This window comes from Onychomys torridus, chromosome 8 (genome assembly GCF_903995425.1).
Source record: "Onychomys torridus chromosome 8, mOncTor1.1, whole genome shotgun sequence".
Taxonomy (NCBI): Eukaryota; Metazoa; Chordata; class Mammalia; order Rodentia; family Cricetidae; genus Onychomys; species Onychomys torridus.
In genome coordinates this window covers 83,787,628-83,794,016 of record NC_050450.1, presented here as the reverse complement: position 1 = coordinate 83,794,016, position 6,389 = coordinate 83,787,628, and positions in this window count along the sequence as shown.

Sequence of the window (6,389 nt, the reverse complement as noted above, 5' to 3'; positions counted from 1 at the left end):
CGTCTCCCTGCTGGACAGCAAACACTCCCAATCCCCGGGTTACGATTGGGCCACCTCCTTTGTCACCCCAGCCTTGAGCATGTGTACGGCAAGCCCCTGTTCCACAGCTGTGTCTGTGCTGCGGAAGCTCACCTGCCCAGATACTCACATTGCTCTTACAACGTTGAGCTCCCACTGCCCCTGGATGTTCCCAACTCAAGTTCTCTCCCAGGAGATGAGCTTTGTCTCTGTCCAGGAGCCTGAGTGACTCTGAGCGGCTCTAAGACTGGTCCAAACAAGGCAGTTCCCAGACTGTCAGGGGCTCTGGGGAAGATTGCTTGGGAAAGCACAGTGTGTGGCGAGATGTGCGCAAGGCCTGGTGCTTTCATCAAAACCATCAGTGACATCTTGTGTTTTCGTTTCAGGCCTTTATTTCCTCCAGTAGTGCTGGCCTGGTGCCCCACCGGGCGGGCGGGGGGAGGGAGGGAGCCGAATGTTTCCCGCCATACCAGCAGGGGCCTCTGGAAGAGTTGCTGAAGGTGGGGAGCAGTAGGCAGATGAGCTTTGGACTTTTCTTTGTCCTTAAGTGTGCCTCAGACTAAAGACTGGAGAAGTAGCGGTTGGAAACCTCCCCGCCCCGCTAAGGGAGGGTGCTGGGAGAAGATTTAGAGTGCTTTCAGCTGTGTTTGGGAGACTCAGGGGGTCCCTTGCAGGTGTTGGGGACAAAGGCTGCATCTTCTGCTTTAATCTTGCCATGTCACCCTGACATAGACTCAGTTAGCTCAGTCCCTCCTTTCTGTGTGACCCTGAGAAGATCCCCAATCCTCACATGGAATAATACTCTCTGGACCGGAAGGTGGGTTATGACCCAAGTCCAGGAGAGAGTGCTAGACTCCCGGTAAGGATTTATATAGCATTAGCTTACATTATTGTGTCATCTGGTCTTTTTTTTTTTTAATTGTTGTTTGGCTTTTGTTCTTTTAATTCTCTCTTGCCCACCTGCCCTGCTGTGGGAGAAGGTTGGGTCAAGGCAGGCAAATGTAGATGTCCCTAGGACTATCCTTCCTCCTGGAGACCCTTCTTTCTGGTCAACAGAGGCTCAGAGCTGGGAGAAAGAGAAAAAGACATAGCTGTGCCACCGTCTCATTCTTGCAGCAAGCCCCTGCCCTTCCTGCCTCGGAAAACATTTCAGCCTTTGAGATGTGCTCCCAGCCCACCTCTACACCACGCCTGACAGTGGGAGCTTCAGAGGGGCCCTGGGGCCAGGACACAGCCCCTCTGTGAACCAGAGCCAGCTGCTGAGCTGGTGGATCTCTGGAGACACACTCCTCCTGGGGCAGGGAGGGAGGAAGAGTTGGGGGCAGAGCACGGACCCCCTGGCCTCCAGGCCTGACCCAAGGGCCAGTTGTTGCCAGTTCACACAGAGGCCCCCTCCTGTAGCCTCTCTATGTTTTGGTGCCCACTTGGGAAATGATGCCCACCAGGGTCTGCCCCAAGGACTGAGAGGGAGGTCTCCTCTGGGTGCCGCTGGGTGAGGTGAGTAGGTCATCCATCTGGGGAGAGTCTACTGGAGCTTGTGATGCCCCCAAAGCCCCGTGCCTTAGACTCTTTCCTGTGGCCTCAGTCTGTAGTCCTCCTGGCCACTCTGGGACATCTCAGCCTACTTTATGCTCTGTTTGCCCCTCGGGAACAATTGCTGGATTTATCCCAAATTAAGGATGACTTCACTCAGCTTCACAGTGTGGGTAAAGCCCTTCTCTGTACCCTTTCTTCCAGGGGGAATCAGAATCCATGGACTTGGCCACTCCTGACCCCCTGCAAAGATGAATATGAAGGTAATCATCCCCTTCCCCAAAAACAGCGCTATTTGTACTCGGGGCTGGGGAAACACGAACAGCGGATGTTAACCAAGCCCTTGCAGTGGGTCAGGCCTTTATGTGTATTACTTCATTTAATGTTTGCATCGGTAAGCATTAGTAGTAAATAACACTACTACCCCCAAAGCATTGTGCTAAAGGGGTGCAGCAGTGGGGTGCATGGCAGTTGGCTGCTTGATCAGCCCTGAGAAGTCCACATCTGAAGTCCTGCTCATGACAGTGGAAGGTCCTAGAATAGTGATTCTTAAACTGTAGCTTCCTTGGGAATTCCCTGGGGAAGCTTGTTGAGATACAGACTCTGATTCTACAGGCTGGGTGGGTGGGCGGGGCCCAAGAATCCAGCAAGCCCCTCCTCCGCACTTCTGCATGTGGGCCCAAGACCCTACAGTTATCCATAGTGCACAGAGAACTCACTTAGGGAGGGTTTCCAAAAAAATAAAAAGGAAAGAGACAGAGACAAAAGGGAAGAAAGGAAAGAAGGGAGAGAGAAAGAGAGAGGAGGAGGACCAAGAAAAAAGAAAGATAAATGGATGGATAGATGGATAGATGGATAGATGGATGGATGAATGGATGAACGGATGGGTGGTGGATGGACATACATATAGTCAAACAAATAGATAGATACCAAGGTCTCACCCCAGACCAGTTAAATCTCTTTCAAAGCTCCCTTGGTCACTGAACTGGGTGGTGAATATATGAAAGAAAACTCTAGAATGTGCCCATTCAGGCAGGGGCAGAACCTCAGAGCTCCCTTCTCGCAGATGGTCTAGAAATAGAGAGCAATTCACCCATATTCAGACCCTTGCCCTGTGCATGGCATTCTTGGTAACCCCAGAAGGGCAACTGAGGGGTCCCCATATCAGGAAGGGGAAGGAACAGGAAGGGCAACCCAAACCTCACCCCCAACTCCGTTCCCACCAGCTCCTTGGAAGTGGCTTTGTCTAGTGTCTGAGGCACTCAGCTAAATATATCCTGGGCTGGGGGCTGAATTCAGGCTATTGAGGCCTCTGGATGCTCCTGACCCATCCTAGAACTCGGTGATGGGAGAGCTGGGGCCAAAGGAGGAAGGAGTGGGAGCCGAGGAAAGGGCAGGGGCTACTTTGCATGATCAGCGGAAAAGGGGACTCCCAGCTAACTCATCTTTACAACTGGGGTGAACTATGGGGAAGGATCAGGTCACTCTGATGCTGTAGGTGAACTTAAAGCCCTAACCTGCAACCTGACTAGATTTGAAGGGCCTTTAGGGGAGTCAGGGTTATATGAGGCCACAAGGAGAGAGACCTGATCCTACTGGAAAGATGCTGGACCATCTCTCCAAGTTCTCTCCCAACCTTCCAAGCTTCCATGTACATGATCAGCATGGATTTGACCCAATGGGGAAAAAATAGGACAAGTGGGGTGTGGTGGTGCACACCTTTAATCCCAGCACTGGGGAGGCAGAGGCAGTCGGATCTCTGAATTTGAGACCAGCCTGGTTCACAGAGTGAGTTCCAGGACAGCCAGGGCTACACAGAGGAACCCTGTCTCTGAACCCCCCCCCCCCCACAAAAGGACTTAAAATCAGGAAGGAAATGGGGGAATAGGGTAGATCTGGGAGGCGCTAAGGGGGATGGAGATGAACGTGATAAAAGTACATTGTATACCTGTACAAAATCCTCAAAGAATTAATAAAAATGTTATTTTAAAAATATGGTGGAGAGTGACTGAGGGAGACTGACCTCTAGCCTGGACACACATACGTTTACACCCCAAACACATGTGTACACACACCACACACATATAAAACTCACATCTTCATTGGGATGCCTATTAGAAGTGAGGCACAAGGTCAGGGTGGGACACATAACAGAGAATGGGGCAGACCGACCCATGGCTCCTTGCAAACCCACCCTCTTATGGGAAGCTTCTCCAGCAGACAGGAACCCCTGGAGCACACACAGCCCGGCAGCATCCTTGGTACATGGTTTGCTGGGGCACCAAGCCCCACCCGGAGGAATGCAAGCTCTCTGCGGCTGGTCCCCACCCGGCCTGTTTAAGCGGTGAGTTTGTATAGCAGCAGGGCCAGAGGCACATTAAGGATGAACTTCCTGGCTGCAGCCAGCCTGGCTCAGCCTTCCTGTTAGAGGATTCTGTGGGTAGCCTCCACCCAGAGCCACAGTGCTATAAAACCGCAGCCCCCTCCCAGGCCTGGGCCACCATCCACCCACTAAGCCCCCTCTGGTACCCAGGCAAGAGCTATTGCTGACTTCTCTGTCAAAGCTTTTCCATGCGGCTGTCTTCAGCAGTGGGCTCCAGTGGCAAGGGGTCTCACTCTGGTTGTGGGAAGGTGTGCAGAGGGGTGTCAGCTCCCAACACTGGTGGCTAACAAGGTCTAATTGGTCTGATTACCTTATAGGGCTGGGTCCCACCCACAGAAGTCTCCTGCTTGGCTTTGGAAATCTTGGGGAGATAACACGTGCCTTCTAACCCCAACCATGAGTCGGGTGGTTCCTCTTTCCCCTCGGGGATCTCTAATCTGATGAGAGCGTGGCAGCCCACAGTTGGCTGAAGCAAAGACAGAAAGTCGGCATCAGAGTGGGGAGAAAGTTGGGGGAAGGTGGCAGGGCTTAGTGGCCTAGGACAGGTACAAGGCTGGCTGAGGCTCAGGGTTCCAAGGTCAAAGTTGGTGGTACCACAGACTTCTCTAAGAGTCACCAGAAGAGCCTTCCGAGGCCTGATTGGTGTCTTTTCACAGAGGGCAGGGGCTGTCTGCCTTCTGCACCTCACAGAGGCAGGGGTCCTATAAGCTAGGACAGCCAGCAGCATCTGGGGGCCCAGATTTGCCCAAGTAGGTCTTGAAGCAGGGGCCTTTCCAACTGAGCTCTGGGGATTGCCCACGTCTCCTTCGGCTCCAGTAATAACTACCTCTACGTTCTAAGTAAGCCAGGAAAGCGGCCCTGGGTGGGGGTGGGTGGGAGTCTGGGCTGAGGGGAGGGTGAGCCATTAGGGAGTCATGCTGTGCAGGACTTGGAGGGTTCTAATCGATGGGCTCATGTTATATTTATCAGCCACAGTACTTAGGCGCTACCCTGAGAAGGACTAATGGGCTCCCCATTGGAGACGCCATTACAGGAAGTACAGGGGGAGGGGCGAGGTTCTGAGAGGAGATGGGGACCTGGCAAGGTCTACTCCTGGCAGCATCCACTCCTAAGCCCCTACCACACTGGCGGCAGCACAGTTGGGATTGGAGGCAGTAGCCATGGAGTATGCACACGGCACTACGACTCCCTTTGCCCTACTGTCTGGCTGACTTCAAGCCATCATTGAGAGTCTTGAGCCAGCAGACCATCCCAGGCACTCCTCTGCCTCCCCTTCCACCCAGTCTTTGCCTCTACCCTTCCTGTTACGCCCTGGCCACCCTTCTGTCTGAATGACAGCCATGTGAGCCAAAGGAGGGGCTCAGCCTTTTCTGGGGAGGAACTGTTTGTGGTTGTCATGGTGATATTTCAGGGTGGTGGTGGGGGCATCTCGATATTTCTTCTAACGGCCTTAATTGCTCATTTATTTAGGGCAATTAGTCCCCAGCGTCCCTCCCTTCCCTGACCCCAGCAGAGCTATTCTTGGCTCCCATAACATTCTACCCAGATGGGGAGGAGCCTTGTCCAGAGTGAACAGGGTAGGGGTGGGGGGGGGGGGGTAGGGGGAGGCAGAAGAAACTGCAGTCTGAGAACCCATAGTTAGAAGATGACCTGGTCAGATCATGTCCTGTTACTAACCCATGCTCTCACAATCCTCTCTGACTTCCCTTGGCCCATTCGGCTTCTTGGGTGGACACAACCCTCCACACACACCCCAGTCTTCAGACAGCAGCAAAACCCTCCAAAGGCATCACTGTCCTCCCTGGCCAGCAGTCAGGGCCATGTGGGGACCTGCTCCCTCCCTCTAGACAGCTACAGACAGCTGTTTCACTAGCCACAGGCCTCAGGGAGCCCTTGCCTATCTTTCTGGGTCTCTCTGTGTCCCACTGGGTGACTCTAGGGTTCTCTAACCCTGCCCTTATGTCCCCTGATGAATTTCACCGTCCTTTGCATAGACTGCTAAACCTGACTTTGCCCCAAGTTTGAGGCAGAGCAGGATGTGGTCCCAGGGCCCATCTAGGGGTATCACACTGCATTTACAAGACCCTACCCTGGCTTTTCTCTAACCACATCCTTCTACCCCAGGGCCTCTCGGCTCAGTTAGACCCCACAGCCCCTGGAGGGAGGGGTTTTTGCCTCCATGGAGAAGGGATCCTAGAGGTCTGTTTAAAGCCTCCTTCCTCTGGTGGAGCTGGGGTTCACCAGTTTTCTGAGGGACCCTTGGTCTAAAGTTATAGCCAGAACCTCTATTCCCAGACCCTTCATTTTTCCTTTTGAGTTCTGAAGCACTTTATTGGCCAGGCCACATTTGTGCCTGGAGCGCCTTATGAGGAAGGGCTGTCCACTTATGGGAGACATTTCTCAGCCCCACTCTGGACCTTTCTGTACTCTCTTCACCTCCCACACTAGCACCTTC